The sequence below is a fragment of the Ascaphus truei genome, chromosome 8 (genome assembly GCF_040206685.1).
Source record: "Ascaphus truei isolate aAscTru1 chromosome 8, aAscTru1.hap1, whole genome shotgun sequence".
NCBI classification, from domain to species: domain Eukaryota; kingdom Metazoa; phylum Chordata; class Amphibia; order Anura; family Ascaphidae; genus Ascaphus; species Ascaphus truei.
Genome location: NC_134490.1, coordinates 69,554,282 through 69,576,806, shown reverse-complemented (window position 1 = coordinate 69,576,806; position 22,525 = coordinate 69,554,282). Strand labels below are relative to the sequence as shown.

General features: G+C 50.5%; 1 pseudogene; it reads right to left on the bottom strand.

Moving 5' to 3' along the window:
* Positions 1–22,525, bottom strand: part of LOC142502181 (arsenite methyltransferase-like) — a 52,199-nt pseudogene that overhangs the window by 26,208 nt on the left and 3,466 nt on the right.

The window sequence follows — 22,525 nt, the reverse complement described above, 5'->3', positions numbered from 1 at the left end:
TGTGTGTACCAGTGTGTGTGTGTACCAGTGTGTGTGTGTACGAGTGTGTGTGTGTACCAGTGTGTGTGTGTACCAGTGTGTGTGTGTACCAGTGTGTGTGTGTACCAGTGTGTGTGTGTGTGTGTGTGTGTACCAGTGTGTGTGTGTACCAGTGTGTGTGTGTGTGTGTGTGTACCCGTGTCTGTGTCTCTCTCTCTCTCTCTCTCTGTCCCTCTCCCTCTCTGTCTCTCTCTCTCTCTCTGTCCCTCTCTCTCTGTCCCTCTCTCTCTGTCTCTCTCACCCTCTGTCTCTCTGTCACCCTCTCTCTCTCTCTGTCACCCTCTCTCTCTCTCTGTCACCCTCTCTCTCTCTCTCTGTCACCCTCTCTCTCTCTCTGTCACCCTCTCTCTCTCTCTGTCACCCTCTCTCTCTCTCTCTGTCACCCTCTCTCTCTCTCTCTCTCTGTCACCCTCTCTCTCTCTCTGTCACCCTCTCTCTCTCTCTGTCACCCTCTCTCTCTCTCTCTCTGTCACCCTCTCTCTCTCTCTCTGTCACCCTCTCTCTCTCTGTCACCCTCTCTCTCTCTCTCTGTCACCCTCTCTCTCTCTCTGTCAACCTCTCTCTCTCTCTCTGTCACCCTCTCTCTCTCTCTCTCTGTCACCCTCTCTCTCTCTGTCACCCTCTCTCTCTCTCTGTCACCCTCTCTCTCTCTCTCTGTCACCCTCTCTCTCTCTCTCTGTCACCCTCTCTCTCTCTCTCTCTCTCTCTGTCACCCTCTCTCTCTCTCTGTGTGTCACCCTCTCTCTCTCTCTCTGTGTCACCCTCTCTCTCTCTCTCTCTCTGTGTCACCCTCTCTCTGTGTCACCCTCTCTCTCTCTCTCTCTCTCTCTCTCTCTGTGTGTCACCCTCTCTCTCTCTCTGTGTGTCACCCTCTCTCTCTCTCTCTGTGTCACCCTCTCTCTCTCTCTCTCTGTGTCACCCTCTCTCTCTGTCACTCTCTCTCTCTCTCTCTCTCTCTGTCTCTCACCCTCTCTGTCTCTCTCACCCTCTGTCTCTCTCACCCTTTCTGTCTCTCACCCTTTCTGTCTCTCTCACCCTTTCTGTCTCTCTCACCCTTTCTGTCTCTCTCACCCTCTCTCTCTCACCTTTCTGTCTCTCTCACCCTTTCTGTCTCTCTCACCCTTTCTGTCTCTCTCACCCTTTCTGTCTCTCTCACCCTTTCTGTCTCTCTCACCCTTTCTGTCTCTCTCACCCTTTCTGTCTCTCTCACCCTTTCTGTCTCTCTCACGCTCTCTCTGTCTCTCTCACTCTCTCTCTGTCTCTCTCACTCTCTCTCTGTCTCTCTCACCCTCTCTCTGTCTCTCTCTCTCTCTCTCTCTCTCACCCTCTCTCTGTCTCTCTCACCCTCTCACCCTCTCTCTGTCTCTCTCACCCTCTCTCTGTCTGCCTCTCTCTCACCCTCTCTCTGTCTGCCTCTCTCTCACCCTCTCTCTGTCTGCCTCGCTCTCTCGCCCTCTCTCTGTCTGCCTCTCTCTCTCACCCTCTCTCTGTCTGCCTCTCTCTCTCACCCTCTCTCTCTCTCTGTCACCCTCTCTCTGTCACCCCCTCTCTCTCTCTGTCACCCTCTCACCCTCTCTCTCTCTGTCACCCTCTCTCTCACCCTCTCTCTCTCTGTCACCCTCTCTCTGTCACCCTCTCTCTCTCACTGTCACCCTCTCTCTGTCACCCTCTCTCTCTCTGTCACCCTCTCTCGCTCTCTCACCCCCTCTCTCTCTCTCACCCTCTCTCCCTCTCTCTCTCACCCTCACCCTCTCTCTCTCTCTCACCCTCTCTCTCTCTCTCACTCTCACCCTCTCTCTCTCACCCACTCTCTGTCTCTCTCACCCACTCTCTGTCTCTCTCACCCACTCTCTGTCTCTCTCACCCACTCTCTGTCTCTCTCACCCACTCTCTGTCTCTCTCACCCACTCTCTGTCTCTCTCACCCACTCTCTGTCTCTCTCACCCTCTCTCTCTCTCTGTCTCTCTCACCCTCTCTCTCTGTCTCTCTCACCCTCTCTCTCTCTCTGTCTCTCTCACCCTCTCTCTCTCTCTGTCTCTCTCACCCTCTCTCTCTCTCTCTGTCTCTCTCACCCTCTCTCTGTCTCACCCTCTCTCTCTCTCTGTCTCTCTCACCCTCTCTCTGTCTCTCTCACCCTCTCTTTGTCTCTCTGTCTCTCTCTCTCTCTGTCTCTCTCACCCTCCCTGTCTTATCTTAACTGCCGTATACCTACACCGAAGTAACCTACCCTTCTTTCTTCCAGATCTGACTCAAGTTTCACACGGGAGACCTCGGAAGACAGCTAAGGAACACCTCCCCTCCAGTATAATACCTTGAGGGACTGCGGATCAGGTAAGATCCCAGGCGGGATTGCTGCTTTAGAAATTGTGAAGAGGCGGCGTCCTGACACTGGTTAAGGGGTTCAGAATCATTCACATCTGGGTTTTTTTTGTTCGATTAGTGAGGTCAACACACACACACACAACTATGTAACAAGGACTAATGGTAGTAAGTATAAGTGTACTACAATAAATAAACTGTTATGTAAAAAAAAAAATGTCCCGGTTTTTCATTTTCAAAATCTGGTCACCCTAATTATCACCCTCCTTTCTCCTGCAGGAAACTGCCACTTTCTCAGGGACTATTAACTCTGTATTATGGAGATCCTCTTGTGGGATTGATCTCCTGACATCCCAGAGCCCTAACTATGCAGCTCTCTGTGGCATGTCTGCATTCCCTTTCTGGGACCTGCATATATCTTCTGTGCATTGTTGTAGGGGTCCTAACTGTTAAATCACTGTCCCTAATTCAAGCATAATGAACAGGGGGGCCTAATCTCTCCTTTACTAGGGGGATTTTCTCCCAGCCTCTACTCCCTGAGGCTCCTATTCTCCTCTCCTTCTGGAACCTAACCTTCCAGAACATTTCCTTTGACTCTTATACCCCTTATCAAGTAGTTCCATGTGTTATCACAGGAGGGTGGAGCCTATCAACCACTCCTTACTATTAACTCCTTAGATTACATTCGTAACCAACACAAGGGGGGGGGGGTACATTTTATTTACAGAAAGTTTTATACTACTATGTTGCCACGTCTCTGTGTGCCGCTCTTGACGTCACTTCAGCCCAACACACGTTTCACTCCGAAGAGCTTCTTCTGGGCAACAGAGTAGTAATACAGAGTTTAACCAGATATCAATTAACTAAGGCAGGAAGGTATGCCACCGAGGTAGCATTTAGTTGATCTATCTCTTTCTCTCACCTCTTTAAAACACTGAACACTTTACAGATTATATCTTCCTTCTATATTAAATACATGATATGAGGTAATACCGTAGGTAACGCAGAGGACACTGATAATATTTGTATTTATATATTCGGATAAACACTGGTTTCATTCCCAATCACCACCCTTCCCCTTTCTTTCAACTTAATACTATTGGAACCAGCCATTTTTAATGTATATTATATAAATACAGCAAACACAAGCCCAGTTTATCAACTAGGTTTGCAGCTCAGTTGTGAGTTGTAGAGGATTTTCAGTGTGTAGTTTGTTCAGTTTATTTTTTTTCAACTAAATAGTTTTTTCCCCAAAAAAAATCTAATGAAATTTTTTGTTTAATTATTATGCAAAGAGGTGCCTCTTAGGGTCCTATTCAGGTAGCTTCGATGTTATCACTGCAACATAAAACATGTTTGCATCTTCTTACCGAACGGTATGACATTTGTGAAAAACACATATTTAGTAAGATATATCGCTTGGTAAATACCGTTTGGTACAAAAATGACAAACCGCACGAGTTTGACTTTGCTTTACAAGCAACATGCCCAGTATTTCCCTCCATCAATCTGGAAGAGCTGCACAGAGACAAACTGCATCTCCCTGCACAGCTCTTACAGGCGATCTCCCTGCACAGAGACGCTGCATCTCCCTGCACAGCTCTTACAGGCGATCTCCCTGCACATAGAGAAGCAGCATCTCCCTGCATAGCTCTTACAGGCGATCTCCCTGCACAGAGAGAAGCTGCATCTCCCTGCACAGCTCTTACAGGCGATCTCCCTGCACAGAGAGAAGCAGCATCTCCCTGCACAGCTCTTACAGGCGATCTCCCTGCACAGAGAGAAGCTGCATCTCCCTGCACAGCTCTTACAGGCGATCTCCCTGCACAGAGAAAAGCTGCATCTCCCTGCACAGCTCTTACAGGCGATTTCCCTGCACAGAGAGAGCTGCATCTCCCTGCACAGCTCTTACAGGCGATCTCCCTGCACAGAGAGAAGCTGCATCTCCCTGCACAGCTCTTACAGGCGACCTTCCTGCACATGGAGAAGCTGCATCTCCCTGCACAGCTCTTACAGGCGATCTCCCTGCACAGAGACGCTGCATCTCCCTGCACAGCTCTTACAGGCGATCTCCCTGCACAGAGACGCTGCATCTCCCTGCACAGCTCTTACAGGCGATTTCCCTGCACAGAGAGAAGCTGCATCTCCCTGCACAGCTCTTACAGGCGATCTCCCTGCACAGAGAGAAACTGCATCTCCCTGCACAGCTCTTACAGGCGATCTCCCTGCACAGAGAGAAGCTGCATCTCCCTGCACAGCTCTTACAGGCGATCTCCCTGCACAGAGAGAAGCAGCATCTCCCTGCACAGCTCTTACAGGCGATCTCCCTGCACAGAGAGAAGCTGCATCTCCCTGCACAGCTCTTACAGGCGATCTCCCTGCACAGAGAAAAGCTGCATCTCCCTGCACAGCTCTTACAGGCGATCTCCCTGCACAGAGAGAGCTGCATCTCCCTGCACAGCTCTTACAGGCGATCTCCCTGCACAGAGAGAAGCTGCATCTCCCTGCACAGCTCTTACAGGCGATCTTCCTGCACAGAGAGAAGCTGCATCTCCCTGCACAGCTCTTACAGGCGATCTCCCTGCACAGGGAGAAGCTGCATCTCCCTGCACAGCTCTTACAGGCGATCTCCCTGCACAGAGACGCTGCATCTCCCTGCACAGCTCTTACAGGCGATCTCCCTGCACAGAGACGCTGCATCTCCCTGCACAGCTCTTACAGGCGATTTCCCTGCACAGAGAGAAGCTGCATCTCCCTGCACAGCTCTTACAGGCGATCTCCCTGCACAGAGAGAAGCTGCATCTCCCTGCACAGCTCTTACAGGCGATCTCCCTGCACAGAGAGAAACTGCATCTCCCTGCACAGCTCTTACAGGCGATCTCCCTGCACAGAGAGAAGCTGCATCTCCCTGCACAGCTCTTACAGGCGATCTCCCTGCACAGAGAGAAGCTGCATCTCCCTGCACAGCTCTTACAGGCGATCTTCCTGCACAGAGAGAAGCTGCATCTCCCTGCACAGCTCTTACAGGCGATCTCCCTGCACAGGGAGAAGCTGCATCTCCCTGCACAGCTCTTACAGGCGATCTCCCTGCACAGAGACGCTGCATCTCCCTGCACAGCTCTTACAGGCGATCTCCCTGCACAGAGACGCTGCATCTCCCTGCACAGCTCTTACAGGCGATTTCCCTGCACAGAGAGAAGCTGCATCTCCCTGCACAGCTCTTACAGGCGATCTCCCTGCACAGAGAGAAGCTGCATCTCCCTGCACAGCTCTTACAGGCGATCTCCCTGCATAGAGAAAAGCTGCATCTCCCTGCACAGCTCGTACATGCGATATGGTAGATGTGTGAAGAAGGCGCTACTGCGCATGACAGAAGTCCAAACAGGTCCCGGATGATACAAAAAGCTTTATTGGCAACACACAGTTTTTTCCCCACTTTAGTTTTTTCCCCACTTTTCCCCCACTTTTTCCTCACTTTCCCTCCTCCTAGAGGAGGAGATCGTGGTGTAGCCCCCAAGTGTGTTGCCAATAAAGCTTTTTGTATCATCCGGGACCTGTTTGGACTTCTGTCATGCGCAGTAGCGCCTTCTTAACACATCTACCATACGCATCCATTGAGGGCAGCACGCGGACACTGGAAGAGAGGCGCGAGCAGGACCCAGACCGGAGTGGAGAACTAAGGTAAGAGATTTATTTATTTTCTACCTCTCCACACACTCCGGTCACCCTAGGGTCTTTTATATGCTCCCTCACATCCAGAGACATGGCGGGTTGACACCTTTGGTGCCTACTGTTAGGCTGAAGCGCAGGACAGCATTTTTTCTATTTGGCTTACAGGCAATCTCCCTGCATAGAGAAAAGCTGCATCTCCCTGCACAGCTCTTACAGGCGATCTCCCTGCACAGCTCTTACAGGCGATCTCCCTGCACAGAGAGAAGCTGCATCTCCCTGCACAGCTCTTACAGGCGATCTCCCTGCACAGAGACGCTGCATCTCCCTGCATAGCTCTTACAAGCGATCTCCCTGCACAGAGAAAAGCTGCATCTCCCTGCACAGAGAGAAACTGCATCTCCCTGCACAGCTCTTACAGGCGATCTCCCTGCACAGAGAGAAACTGCATCTCCCTGCACAGCTCTTACAGGCGATCTCCCTGCACAGAGAAAAGCTGCATCTCCCTGCACAGAGAGAAACTGCATCTCCCTGCACAGCTGTTACAGGCGATCTCCCTGCACAGAGAAAAGCTGCATCTCCCTGCACAGCTCTTACAGGCGATCTCCCTGCACACAGAGAAGCTACATCTCCCTGCACAGCTCTTACAGGCGATCTCCCTGCACAGCTCTTACAGGCGATCTCCCTGCACACAGAGAAGCTGGATCTCCCTGCACAGCTCTTACAGGCGATCTCCCTGCACACAGAGAAGCTGCATCTCCCTGCACAGCTCTTACAGGCGATCTCCCTGCACACAGAGAAGCTGCATCTCCCTGCACAGCTCTTAGAGGCGATCACGCTGTTTTTATTTTAGTAACATAGGATTGAAGCTGGGGGTCTTCGGAGCTGAACCACATTCATTTCAGGTCCGGGGACCCCTGCTTCACCAAGGTAAAGGCCTCCATATCGGGTGCCGGTATCTCCTGCAAGTTTAAATGTCACGCGTCACGGCCCACGTGATTCGGACATTTTAACTTGATAAGATAATGAAGGGGTTAACCCCTCCCGTGAGACCTAACCACCCACCTCGGGGCAACTACCCTCTTTACCTACCCCCTCTACCACCAACACCGCACACAGTAATGGGCAAAATCCCTATTTGCAAAATAGGGTTAATAGCACTTTTGCCCATTCAAATATACAGTACATTGCAATAAAATGAAATACAATACAAATTAAGATACTATATAAAAAAACACTAGCCATTTAATCCATTGATTGTCACTGTGGTTATCTATGCTCTCAATGGGGGCGTAGATAGCTACATTGACAACCAATGGGCACCCTACTACCCATCGCCTCTACCCCCAACAACCCCCCATGCCCCCCACTACCCCCACACACAGTAATGGGCAAACGCCCTATTAGCCATATATGACTAATAGTGCTTTTACCCATTCAAAATAAATCAATAAGCAGCCACCCTTCAGTAAATAAAAGTTGTACTTACCCCTGCCAGGATGAAGGCTGTCCTCATCCTCCTCTTCCATGCTACCAATATTTACATTAAAACACAAGCTACTGGCCAGTAACTCCTTGATTACCTTAGTGGGTAGTAACCGCTATGGTAATTAAGGAGTTGTTCCCCCCCACTACTCACCAAGGATGCCTAATCACCCACCCGGGGCAACAACCCCCATCCCCCACTCCCTTGACCCCCTTCCCCACACAACAATTAACCAAATATGGCTAATAGCATTTTTGCCCATTTGTGATGGCAAAAAAAAATACACTATTATTATTATTACTACTACTATTATTATTATTAAATAAAATACACTATTATTATTATTATTATTAAATAAAATACATATTACAAGACATTAAAAAAACACTAGAAAGAAATCCATTTATTGTCACTGTGGTTTCCTATGCCCTCAATGGGAGCACAGATTGCCAATGTCACTATCAATGGACACCGTAAAAAAAAAAAAGACATTTAAATAAACAACACATTACAATACATTTAGACTAAACAGTGGCAAAAAAATACTTTGATTGTCACTGTGGTTACCTATGCCCCAACGGGAGCATGGGTAGCCAAACTGGCAATCAATAGGTACCCTATAGTCAATTAAAGTGCTTCCTACCCTTGCCGGGATGAAGGCTCATCCTCCTCATCCAACTATGGCACCAACAACTCTTGACCCACGAAACAATGATCCTCATCTTGAAGTACAGCATGATGCACAGATCCACTGTTGCTTGTAGAGGAGTCACCGGTGAATAGATATTCTTATCTTCTTCTCTTCTTTCTTGAACAGGTGCAGGAGATGTCTACACGCCGTCTTCTTCCTGTGAAATGAGACATGACAGGCCTTATATAAGGCCTGTGATGTCACATTTGACAGGCACATGGTATATCCACCGCTGTGCTCACGCATGCGCAGAAGCAGCCAGCGCCGTTCGCTCATGTGCAGAGAAGTTTCACTTACAACATGCATGCTCGGCACACACCCCATTTTATTTTTGAGCTACTGCACGACTTGTGTGATAACTATCGTTAAAACGGCATTTCTGATTTTGACATATTATCGAAGCTTTCTGAATAGTAACACATGCAAAATCACTTGGAAAGTGCATTTAACTAGCGTTAAGTCACTTATCGAAGCTACCTGAATAATTCACTTATCAAAGCTACCTGAATAAGCCCCATAGAGTGCTTATAATAACAGGTTCTTTTGTGTCCAGACTTATTTGAGGATAACTCTTTCCAAGTTTTCCAGAACCTGACAAAATGCCCCAATGTTAGTGCCACCTCCCACAGTTGCTGCTATAGATTTATAAGTCACAGGGAAAACAGACACCAGGGAATTCTGTGGTTGCACAGAGAGAATCTGAGCTAATATCTATTTGCTGATGCCCCCTTTCAGCTGCTAAAGAGGCTCCCCTCCTATAAAGTAACTGTTACTTTAAACAGCACTCAAAGGGAGAAGGACACTGACTGCCAACAATGATCTGTGTTTGATTCAGGGGAACCTTGTTCAATTCCCTGTGTCAGGTCCTTGTAACCTTGGACATCTCCCTGTGCCTCAGGCACCAAAAACATAGAGTGTAAGCTCTTCTGGGCAGGGACTGTGTCTGTAAGAATCCTACGTGCTGAGTGCCACACACAGTACTGTAATTGTGAAGTTCTCTGAGTCCCATTGGGAGAAAAACGCTATATGAAATAAATGTATTATCATTATAGTGTTAAACATGGATTCCATACCGGGAGGAGACTTCCTCGTGAACATCAGTCAGAGCATCTCTTAGGAATGCTGGTAATGGTTTAGATGGACTTTCACAGGCGCTGGTTTTGAGATCCTTCGAATTTTTTAGATGCTTTCCGTAATAATCCTGTCAAACAGAAATCTGTATCTTAAACCTATATTCAAGAAACACATCCCATAGATATTTTTTATTAATAACATTGTACCGATCCTTCTCTTCCCACCCAAGCAAGTAAGACAAGTTCATTCCGGGGCTTTACTTTAATGCTTTGCAGGTAAATGTTGTAAGGACATTGGGTGAAGGCATCATTAATGCGGCAGTACCATCTGCTTCACCTCAGAGTTTGTTTTCACACCAGGAGAATGGGGAATGTGCTGATTGCCTTAAGGTTTCAGGAGACTAAACCTTAGATCCACAGTGACTGTGACATATTGAGGACTATGTACCAAGCATCGCAACCAGCATTTTTGTGCATTTCAGACTCCATTTCAGTTGTGTGTGTGTGTGCGCCTCTGTACAAAGTTCAAATTCCTCCAACTGCGTCAGAAATAACTTGTCTCCTTTCTTTTGGTATTAAGATGTACTAAAAAAACAACAATATTTCTATGCACCACAAAATTAATTAGAAGTGCGTTAATATGTCCGCCAAATTCAACTTGGCGTAAACGCTAAAAAGACTCTTATTAGTGTTAGTGCAGAACGAAGTCGCTTTGTATGAACCAAAAATGTATTTGACGCAGCAGAGATGTTTCAATGTATAGGTTAATGAAAGGTATTATTTTCACAGTATGGCTATTATAAATAATATTACACTAATAATGTTGTAATATTAATACTAGTTATAAATAAAAATACACATAACGCTGTTTTAATTGAAATTGTATCAATCAGGTATTCAACACGAGGGATGTGTCAAAAATCATTTCAAACAACAAATTACACATCATATGTACGAAGTCTTGGTACATATGATGCTCATTTATTGAAGGTTTGTATTACATTTTAGTACTAAATCTTAGTACACACGACGCATAAAGTCTTAATAAGAGACATATGGTAGTTACGTGGTACATCAGGCCATGTGTACTAAGCAACGCTAAGCCAGAATGCACTTTATGCCTTATTCAAATAAATGGACCATAAGGTACATTACAGCTGAGCATTGCTTAGTAAATATGGCCCATAATGGTCATTATTTCACAGTAACCTTGTTCCAAAAGATACCCAATGCCACTTCAACAGAGGACAGTGTAAATCATGTCAATATAGCGAGTCTTGGCTCGGGAGAAATGAAATGATGCAATAACAGCCTTGCACATATATATATTAGTGGCATTATTTCAACAAGGAAACTAATTAAATAAGTGAAGAATGTGTGTGATGCACATAGGAAGCCCTGGCTTCATGGAGGTATCACCTTGACATCTTCATGTGTTTGTTGACCTTGTGAGCAACAGCTGGAGCCGGCAGCACTAAAACAAGAGCAGATATTCAGACATTACATTAGCAGTTTGTATCCTCACAGTTTCATTAAAACATGGACATGGGGCTGTTAGGAGCCCGGTCTTGCTAAGGAAAACCCTACACGTGTTCTTCAGAAGCACAACGTTTATAGGAAATGGGTTGCTGAAGATGAGCAGGTTTGGCTTAGAAAAGACTCATCACAACTCTCCTGGGTCTGTTCAAACATTAAAACCTCCTATAGTGTTATAGTAAAACTACATAAACAATCCATCATACCCTACTTCATATTACCCAATTTTTATTTAGTGGCTCCTTTCAACAAACTTTTTAATATTTTGTACATTAAGCCTTACCTTTCCTTTTATAGAATGTCTGTCTATGCTTTTGAGTGTGTGCTCATTAGCATGCAATTTCCCAGAATCCTCAGCTGCAGTGGAAGCATTGTATGCTAAGAGATAATGAGGAAAAGCAGGGTTGCAGACCTGTCTGAAATGTGTGAATGTGCTCACAAGTGGTTTCATTTGCTGTATGGTAAATAAAACAATTACGGGGTTTTATATCCATAATAAAGCATGTTTGGTGCACGTGAGCGATAAGGACAATAAAAATGATTAATAACAAAGTGTTAAATATTTTTAAAGAATTTTGCTTCACTATTTAATTTTTGGAGAGACCGCACATCTGAAATGGCAGCATGACTTTATTCAAAGGTCATTATGTGAATGAACAAACCCTTAAACAGCCCCCGGGTCACTAGAAAGCAGCGTAAAGCTAATGGTCATAACCACAGAGTCTAAATACACAAAGTACACATTTTATACACGTGTCACTGCTACAGACCTTGCAATTGGCGTGAATAAAAGGTGAGAAATGCCTGATCCTGCACATACACTTACACCACATACAGGTATATCACAGGCAACCCTATGACCCTCAATCTATCCATAGTGGGAAATGCAGCAATGTGGTGGTACTGTATGCATTTATTGTAACCTTCTGCTTGTGTTACTTTTCTATGTATCTGCCTCAGTGCCTATCAGAGGACTCCTTACATTGCATTGTCTCATTTAATGTATGCACAGTAATTCTGTTATATTTCTCATGTTTCTGAAGAAGTTCCCCACACCCCGGCTTGTAAAGTACCTGCTGTTTAAAAGCTGAATGTTCTCTTATAAACACCATAGTATGCCCCTACAGAAAAGGATCAGACACTTCTCACCAGCACACATACTACAGTATATTACTGCCAAGCACCAGAGCTAAGATCACAGCGGATCAGGTCCCCCTGGTCAATCCACATTTATATTTCTTAACAAATAACACTTCCCTGAGCCCATAATCTGCAAATCTGCAATATTTGTTTCAAGAGCAAACGCTGTTACCTGCACTTCGACATTTTCCACGTCCTTTACCAATGGCAGCTCCTTTACAGCCCACTATACATTGCTGTTTAAAGCTACAGTGTATAGGGTTAATATTTTACAGATTGCAACATACAATATACAGTAGTTCAGCAGTTTCTCCTCCTCAAATGCTGATCATGAACAGAGAGTGGTAATAAAAAGGAATCCAAACTCCTAACTTGGGTGTAAAAGGAGAGAGAGGAGAGGATTACTTTGATGTTAATTTAGCAGGTTAACCCATGGGACCACCAAGTTCTTTCAATCAAATACATTAAATGCCTGATAATAGTTTTGCTGTGCTCTAAAATAGTTGTAAGGTTGCCCAGGGATAATATAAAGAAACATGTTCTGCAAAAAATCTAATTCCTTGTGTAGTTGGATGAGAATTGGTAACAATATAGGAATTTCAAGAAGTGTAGCATTATTATGTGTTAAAGAATTGAAGTTGAGGCATTAATGTTTTTTAGTGTGTGTGTGTGTGTGTGTGTGTGTGTGTGTGTGTGTGTGTGTGTGTGTGTGTGTGTGTGTGTGTGTGTGTACAGACATGGCCTTTTCACCACAGCATCACACGTGGAACAAGAGACAGTCCTGTCGGCGAACATTTCTCTGACTCTGGCCATAAGATGAACGATCTGAGGGTTGCCATACTCAAAGGTAATCTTAAAACACCGAAAGAGAGACGGTTGCATGAATACAAATTTATGCAACTGTTCGGGACACTTAGCGGTGGCCTAAACAGAGATCGAAATTTTATGAGTCATTACTGACAGAAGTGAACTCTCTTCCCATGAGCGCTAAAGGCCATGTCTGTACATACTGTGCTATATGTATGCACACACAGCTGTCTCTCACACATACTAATACTCCTTGTTTTTCCATCCCTATACACCAATAGGGACCACATAGTATCCACACACACTTTTAGTTATGTTACAATCTCTCACATTTCCACACCTACCCACACCATTAATATTAACTCCCACTCCACACACACCTTTTGTAAAGCACTGTATACACTGTGGGCTCTCCATTCATTTATATTCACACATATACACACACTCTTACATCACTAACTTTGAGGCACCATTTACTGTAACACCTCTAGCCATAAATCACATCCACACGCGGGGGAGGGACAAGCACAGATAACATTCCAATAGACACTGTTTTTAAGTATACCCTTTGCTTGCTTCATTCATTGTAACATCGCCGGAAGAAGAGATCAGTGTATCTCGAAAGCTCGCACAAATAAAAGCATTTCGTTAGCCACAGAACGGTATAGTCTACTTATTTTTTGATTTTATATATATATATATATATATATATATATATATATATATATATATATATATATATATATATATATATATATATATATACACAGTGTTCGACAAATCACCCAAAAATCTACTCGCCCAACCAAAAAAATCTACTCGCCACCTAGTCCCGCCCCCAACCCCGCCCCTACCCTGCTTTAAAATAAAATAGAAATAAAAGCCAGGTGTGAATGACTAGTTTCCTGAACCCCATAACCAGTGTCTGGACGTCCCCGCTTCACAATATCTAAAGCAGCAATCCCGCCTGGGATCTTACCTGATCCGCAGTCCCTCAATGTCCAGGTACCCTCATTCCTGCAATGTTATACATTGGAGGGGATGTGTTCCCTACCTGTCTTCTGGGTTAGGGGGGATTCCGATGTCTTCCGTGTGAAGCTTGAGTCAGATCTGGAAGAAAGCAGTATAGGTTATTTCGGTGTAGTATAGGGCAGGTAAGATATATAGAGTAAATAAGATATCCAGATCCAGAGTGTGAGAGGGAGAGCGAGGGAGAGAGAGGGAGAGGGGGTGGGGGGGAGAGAGAGGGGGTGGGGGGGAGAGAGTTGTTGGGGGGAGGGGGAGAGGGAGAGAGAGAGTGTGGGGGGAGAGGGAGAGAGTGTGGGGGAGAGGGAGAGAGAGAGTGTGGGGGAGAGAGAGTGTGGGGGAGAGAGAGAGAGAGAGTGTGTGGGGGGGGAGAGAGAGTGTGTGGGGGGGAGAGAGAGAGTGGGGGGAGAGAGAGTGTGGGGGGGAGAGAGAGTGTGGAGGAGAGAGAGTGTGGGGGGAGAGAGTGTGGGGGAGAGAGATTGTGGGGGGGGAGAGAGATTGTGGGGGGGAGAGAGATTGTGGGGGGGGAGAGAGAGTGGGGGGGAGAGAGAGTGTGGGGGGGAGAGAGAGTGTGGGGGGGAGAGAGAGTGTGGGGGGGGAGAGAGAGTGTGGGGGGAGAGAGAGTGTGGGGGGGGAGAGAGAGTGTGGGGGGGGGAGAGAGAGTGTGGGGGGGGGGAGAGAGTGTGGGGGGGGGGGAGAGAGTGTGGGGGAGAGAGTGTGGGGGAGAGAGTGTGGGGAGAGAGTGTGGGGAGAGAGTGTGGGGAGAGAGTGTGGGGAGAGAGTGTGGGGAGAGAGTGTGGGGAGAGAGTGTGGGGAGAGAGTGTGGGGAGAGAGTGTGGGGAGAGAGTGTGGGGAGAGAGTGTGGGGAGAGAGTGTGGGGAGGGAGTGTGGGGTGGGAGTGAGAGTGTGGGGGAGAGAGAGAGAGTGTGGGGGAGAGAGAGAGAGTGTGGGGGAGAGAGAGAGAGTGTGGGGGAGAGAGAGAGAGTGTGGGGGAGAGAGAGAGAGTGTGGGGGAGAGAGAGAGAGTGTGGGGGAGAGAGAGAGAGTGTGGGGGAGAGAGAGAGAGTGTGGGGGAGAGAGAGAGAGTGTGGGGGAGAGAGAGAGAGTGTGGGGGAGAGAGAGAGAGTGTGGGGGAGAGAGAGAGAGAGTGTGGGGGAGAGAGAGAGAGAGTGTGGGGGAGAGAGAGAGAGAGTGTGGGGGAGAGAGAGAGAGAGTGTGGGGGAGAGAGAGAGAGTGTGGGGGAGAGAGAGAGAGTGTGGGGGAGAGAGAGAGAGTGTGGGGGAGAGAGAGAGAGTGTGGGGGAGAGAGAGAGAGTGTGGGGGAGAGAGAGAGAGAGAGAGAGTGTGAGAGAGAGAGAGAGTGTGAGAGAGAGAGAGAGTGTGAGAGAGGGGGAGAGAGAGAGTGTGGGGGAGAGAGAGAGAGTGTGGGGGAGAGAGAGAGAGTGTGGGGGAGAGAGAGAGAGAGAGTGTGAGAGAGAGAGAGAGAGTGTGAGAGAGGGGGAGAGAGAGAGTGTGGGGGAGAGAGAGAGAGTGTGGGGGAGAGAGAGAGAGTGTGGGGGAGAGAGAGAGAGTGTGGGAGAGAGAGAGAGTGGGAGAGAGAGAGAGAGAGAGTGGGGGAGAGAGAGAGAGTGTGGGGGGGGAGAGAGAGAGTGTGTGGGGGGGAGAGAGTGTGGGGGGGGAGAGAGTGTGGGGGGGGGGGAGAGGGAGACTGACTGACTGGGTAGGTGACTGACTGACTGGGTAGGTGACTGACTGGGTAGGTGACTGACTGACTGGGTAGGTGACTGACTGACTGACTGGGTAGGTGACTGACTGACTGACTGGGTAGGTGACTGACTGACTGACTGGGTAGGTGACTGACTGACTGACTGGGTAGGTGACTGACTGACTGACTGGGTAGGTGACTGACTGACTGACTGACTGGGTAGGTGACTGACTGACTGACTGGGTATGTGACTGACTGACTGACTGACTGGGTATGTGACTGACTGACTGACTGACTGGGTAGGTGACTGACTGACTGACTGACTGGGTAGGTGACTGACTGACTGGGTAGGTGACTGACTGACTGGGTAGGTGACTGACTGACTGGGTAGGTGACTGACTGACTTGTTGGGTCGGTGGGTAGGTGACTGACTGACTGGGTAGGTGACTAACTGACTGACTGGGTAGGTGACTGACTGGCTGGGTAGGTGTCTGACTGACTGGGTAGGTGTCTGACTGACTGACTGGATAGGTGTCTGACTGACTGACTGACTGACTGGGTAGGTGACTGACTGACTGGGTGGGGGGGGTGACTGACTGACTGGGTAGGTGACTGACTGACTGACTGACTGACTGACTGGGTAGGTGACTGACTGACTGACTGGGTAGGTGACTGACTGACTGACTGGGTAGGTGACTGACTGACTGACTGGGTAGGTGACTGACTGACTGACTGGGTAGGTGACTGACTGACTGACTGACTGGGTAGGTGACTGACTGACTGACTGGGTAGGTGACTGACTGACTGGGTAGGTGACTGACTGACTGACTGGGTAGGTGACTGACTGACTGGGTAGGTGACTGACTGACTGGGTAGGTGACTGACTGACTGGGTAGGTGACTGACTGACTGGGTAGGTGACTGACTGAATGGGTAGGTGACTGACTGACTGACTGGCTGGGTAGGTGACTGACTGACTGACTGACTGGGTAGGTGACTGACTGACTGACTGGGTAGGTGACAGACTGACTGGGTAGGTGACTGACTGACTGACTGACTGGGTAGGTGACTGACTTACTGACTGGGTAGGTGACTGACTGACTGGGTAGGTGACTGACTGACTGGGTAGGTGACTGACTGGGTAGGTGACTGACTGACTGACTGGGTAGGTGACTGACTGACTGGGTAGGTGACTGACTGACTGACTGGGTAGGTGACTGACTGACTGACTGGGTAGGTGACTGACTGACTGACTGGGTAGGTGACTGACTGACTGACTGGGTAGGTGACTGACTGACTGACTGGGTAGGTGACTGACTGACTTGTTGGGTCGGTGGGTAGGTGACTGACTGACTGACTGGGTAGGTGACTGACTGGGTAGGTGACTGACTGACTTGTTGGGTCGGTGGGTAGGTGACTGACTGACTGGGTAGGTGACTGACTGGCTGGGTAGGTGTCTGACTGACTGGGTAGGTGTCTGACTGACTGACTGACTGGGTAGGTGACTGACTGACTGACTGGGTGGGGGGGTGACTGACTGACTGGGTGGGGGGGTGACTGACTGACTGGGTGGGGGGGTGAGAGAGAGAGAGAGAGAGAGGGGGGAGAGAGGGGGAGAGAGGGGGAGAGAGGGGGAGAGAGGGGGAGAGAGGGGGAGAGAGGGGGAGAGAGGGGGAGAGAGGGGGAGAGAGGGGGAGAGAGGGGGAGAGGGGGGGAGAGGGAGAGAGAGGGGGAGAGAGAGAGAGAGAGTGGGGGAGAGAGAGAGAGAGAGAGTGGGGGAGAGAGAGAGAGTGGGGGAGAGAGAGAGAGTGTGGGGGAGAGAGAGAGTGTGGGGGAGAGAGAGAGAGTGTGGGGGAGAGAGAGAGAGTGGGGGAGAGAGAGAGAGTGTGGGGGAGAGAGAGTGTGGGGGGAGAGAGAGTGTGGGGGGGAGAGAGTGTGGGGGGGGGAGAGATTGTGGGGGGGGGGAGAGGGAGACTGACTGACTGGGTAGGTGACTGACTGACTGGGTAGGTGACTGACTGACTGGGTAGGTGACTGACTGACTGACTGACTGACTGGGTAGGTGACTGACTGACTGGGTAGGTGACTGACTGACTGACTGGGTAGGTGACTGACTGACTGACTGACTGGGTAGGTGACTGACTGACTGACTGGGTATGTGACTGACTGACTGACTGGGTAGGTGACTGACTGACTGACTGACTGGGTAGGTGACTGACTGACTGACTGACTGGGTAGGTGACTGACTGACTGACTGGGTAGGTGACTGACTGACTGACTGGGTAGGTGACTGATTGACTGACTGGGTAGGTGACTGACTGACTGACTGGGTAGGTGACTGACTGACTGACTGACTGACTGACTGGGTAGGTGACTGACTGACTTGTTGGGTCGGTGGGTAGGTGACTGACTGACTGGGTAGGTGACTGACTGACTGACTGGGTAGGTGACTGACTGGCTGGGTAGGTGTCTGACTGACTGACTGACTGGGTAGGTGTCTGACTGACTGACTGGATAGGTGTCTGACTGACTGACTGACTGGGTAGGTGACTGACTGACTGGGTGGGGGGGTGACTGACTGACTGGGTAGGTGACTGACTGACTGGGTAGGTGACTGACTGACTGACTGGGTAGGTGACTGACTGACTGGGTAGGTGACTGACTGACTGACTGGGTAGGTGACTGACTGACTGACTGGGTAGGTGACTGACTGACTGGGTAGGTGACTGACTGACTGGGTAGGTGACTGACTGACTGACTGGGTAGGTGACTGACTGACTTGTTGGGTCGGTGGGTAGGTGACTGACTGACTGGGTAGGTGACTGACTGACTGACTGGGTAGGTGACTGACTGGCTGGGTAGGTGTCTGACTGACTGACTGACTGGATAGGTGTCTGACTGACTGACTGACTGGGTAGGTGACTGACTGACTGGGTGGGGGGGGTGACTGACTGACTGGGTAGGTGACTGACTGACTGACTGGGTAGGTGACTGACTGACTGGGTAGGTGACTGACTGACTGGGTAGGTGACTGACTGACTGACTGGGTAGGTGACTGACTGACTGGGTAGGTGACTGACTGACTGGGTAGGTGACTGACTGACTTGTTGGGTCGGTGGGTAGGTGACTGACTGAATGGGTAGGTGACTGACTGACTGGGTAGGTGACTGACTGACTGACTGGGTAGGTGACTGACTGGGTAGGTGACTGACTGACTGGGTAGGTGACAGACTGACTGGGTAGGTGACTGACTGACTGACTGGGTAGGTGACTGACTGACTGACTGGGTAGGTGACTGACTGGGTAGGTGACTGACTGACTGGGTAGGTGACTGACTGACTGACTGGGTAGGTGACTGACTGACTGACTGGGTAGGTGACTGACTGACTGGGTAGGTGACTGACTGACTGACTGGGTAGGTGACTGACTGACTGACTGGGTAGGTGACTGACTGACTGGGTAGGTGACTGACTGACTGGGTAGGTGACTGACTGACTGACTGGGTAGGTGACTGACTGACTTGTTGGGTCGGTGGGTAGGTGACTGACTGACTGGGTAGGTGACTGACTGACTGACTGGGTAGGTGACTGACTGGCTGGGTAGGTGTCTGACTGACTGACTGACTGGATAGGTGTCTGACTGACTGACTGACTGGGTAGGTGACTGACTGACTGGGTGGGGGGGGTGACTGACTGACTGGGTAGGTGACTGACTGACTGACTGGGTAGGTGACTGACTGACTGGGTAGGTGACTGACTGACTGGGTAGGTGACTGACTGACTTGTTGGGTCGGTGGGTAGGTGACTGACTGAATGGGTAGGTGACTGACTGACTGGGTAGGTGACTGACTGACTGACTGGGTAGGTGACTGACTGACTGACTGGGTAGGTGACTGACTGACTGGGTAGGTGACAGACTGACTGGGTAGGTGACTGACTGACTGACTGGGTAGGTGACTGACTGACTGACTGGGTAGGTGACTGACTGACTGACTGGGTAGGTGACTGACTGACTGACTGGGTAGGTGACTGACTGACTGACTGGGTAGGTGACTGACTGACTTGTTGGGTCGGTGGGTAGGTGACTGACTGACTGGGTGGGGGGGTGACTGATTGACTGGGTGGGGGGTGACTGACTGACTGACTGGGTGGGTGGGTGAGGGGGTGACTGACTGACTGGGTGGGTGGGTGAGGGGGTGACTGACTGACTGGGTGGGTGGGTGGGGGGGTGACTGAATGACTGGGTGGGGGGGGTGACTGACTGACTGGGTAGGTGACTGACTGACTGGGTAGGTGACTGACTGACTGACTGGGTAGGTGACTGACTGACTGGGTAGGTGACTGACTGACTGACTGACTGACTGACTGGGTAGGTGACTGACTGACTGACTGACTGACTGGGTAGATGACTGACTGACTGGGTAGGTGACTGACTGACTGGGTAGGTGACTGACTGACTGGGTAGGTGACTGACTGACTGACTGGGTAGGTGACTGACTGACTGACTGGGTAGGTGACTGACTGACTGACTGGGTAGGTGACTGACTGACTTGTTGGGTCGGTGGGTAGGTGACTGACTGACTGACTGGGTAGGTGACTGACTGACTGACTGGGTAGGTGACTGACTGACTTGTTGGGTCGGTGGGTAGGTGACTGACTGACTGGGTAGGTGACTGACTGGCTGGGTAGGTGTCTGACTGACTGGGTAGGTGTCTGACTGACTGACTGGGTAGGTGTCTGACTGACTGACTGACTGGGTAGGTGACTGACTGACTTGTTGGGTCGGTGGGTAGGTGACTGACTGACTGGGTGGGGGGGTGACTGACTGACTGGGTGGGGGGGTGACTGACTGGGTGGGTGGGTGAGGGGGTGACTGACTGACTGGGTGGGTGGGTGGGGGGGTGACTGAATGACTGGGTGGGTGGGTGAGGGGGTGACTGACTGGGTGGGTGGGTGAGGGGGTGACTGACTGGGTGGGTGGGGGGTGGGTGGGGGGATGACTGACTGGGTGGGTGGGGGGGTGGGTCGGGGGGTGACTGACTGACTGACTGGATGGGGGGAGTGACTGACTGACTGGGTAGGTGACTGACTGACTGGGTAGGTGACTGACTGACTGGGTAGGTGACTGACTGACTGGGTAGGTGACAGACTGACTGGGTAGGTGACTGACTGACTGACTGGGTAGGTGACTGACTGACTGACTGGGTAGGTGACTGACTGACTGGGTAGGTGACTGACTGACTGGGTAGGTGACTGACTGGGTAGGTGACTGACTGACTGGGTAGGTGACTGACTGACTGACTGGGTAGGTGACTGACTGACTGACTGGGTAGGTGACTGACTGACTGACTGGGTAGGTGACTGACTGACTGACTGACTGGGTAGATGACTGACTGACTGACTGACTGGGTAGGTGACTGACTGACTGGGTAGGTGACTGACTGACTGACTGACTGGGTAGGTGACTGACTGACTGACTGGGTAGGTGACTGACTGACTGACTGGGTAGGTGACTGACTGACTTGTTGGGTCGGTGGGTAGGTGACTGACTGACTGACTGGGTAGGTGACTGACTGACTGACTGACTGGGTAGGTGACTGACTGACTTGTTGGGTCGGTGGGTAGGTGACTGACTGACTGGGTAGGTGACTGACTGACTGGGTAGGTGACTGACTGACTGACTGGGTGGGGGGGTGACTGACTGACTGGGTGGGGGGGTGACTGACTGACTGGGTGGGTGGGTGAGGGGGTGACTGACTGACTGGGTGGGTGGGTGGGTGGGGGAGTGACTGAATGACTGGGTGGGTGGGTGAGGGGGTGACTGACTGGGTGGGTGGGTGAGGGGATGGGTGGGTGAGGGGGTGACTGACTGGGTGGGTGGGGGGGTGGGTGGGGGGGTGACTGACTGGGTTTGGGGGGGTGACTGACTGACTGACTGGATGGGGGGAGTGACTGACTGACTGGGTGGGGGGGTGACTGACTGACTGGGTGGGGGGGTGACTGACTGACTGGGTGGGGGGGGGTGACTGACTGACTGGGTGGGGGGGTGACTAATTGGGTGGGGGTGTGACTGACTGACTTTGGGTGGGGGGGTGACTGACTGACTGGGTGGGTGGGTGAGGGAGTGACTGACTGACTGGGTTGACTGACTGGGTGGGTGGGGGGGTGACTGACTGACTGGGTGGGTGGGGGGGGTGACTGACTGACTGACTGGGGGGGTGGGTGGGGGGGTGACTGACTGACTTGGGGGTTGACAGGGTGGGGGTGGGGGGTGACTGGGGGGGGTGACTGGGTGGGTGGGGGGTTGGGAGGGATGACTAACTGACTTGGTGGGGGTGACTACTTGTGGTCTCTCTCTCCTCCCCCCTACACACACACACACACACACACACACACACTCTCTCTCCCCCCTACACACACACACACACACACACACGCACACACACAAACTCACCCACCCTACACACACACACACACACACACACACTCACCCCCCCCTACACACACACACACACTCCCCCCCTACACACACACACACACTCCCCCCATACACACACACACACACACACACACACACACTCACCCCCCCTACACACACACACTCCCCCCTACACACACACACACACACACACTCCTCCCCCCCCCCCCTCTACACACCGTGGATCGCTGTGGTCTCTGGTCTCAGCCGAGGAAGCGGCAGGCCTGGTGTCGCCCTCGGCCTCGGCCGCTGCGGGTCACCGGGTGGCAGTGAGGGATCCGGACACAGGGGAGAGAGGAGTGGGGGGGGGCTTGTGATGCGGCTGGTCACCGGGTGTCAGACACGCCGGGACATGGGGGCAGCGGCAGCCTCAGCGGCTGGCGGTGAAGGAGGAGACCATCTTCTCACGACGGGCTGATCCGGGTCACCGACCTGGCGGAGCTGCCACGCGGGGTTACGGAGGCCGGGGACATGCAGTTGGAGGTGAGATCGGGAGTTAGTGGGGAGATTTGGGGTGTCGGGGGGGTCACGGAGGCCGGGAGAGATTGGGGTGAGGGGGG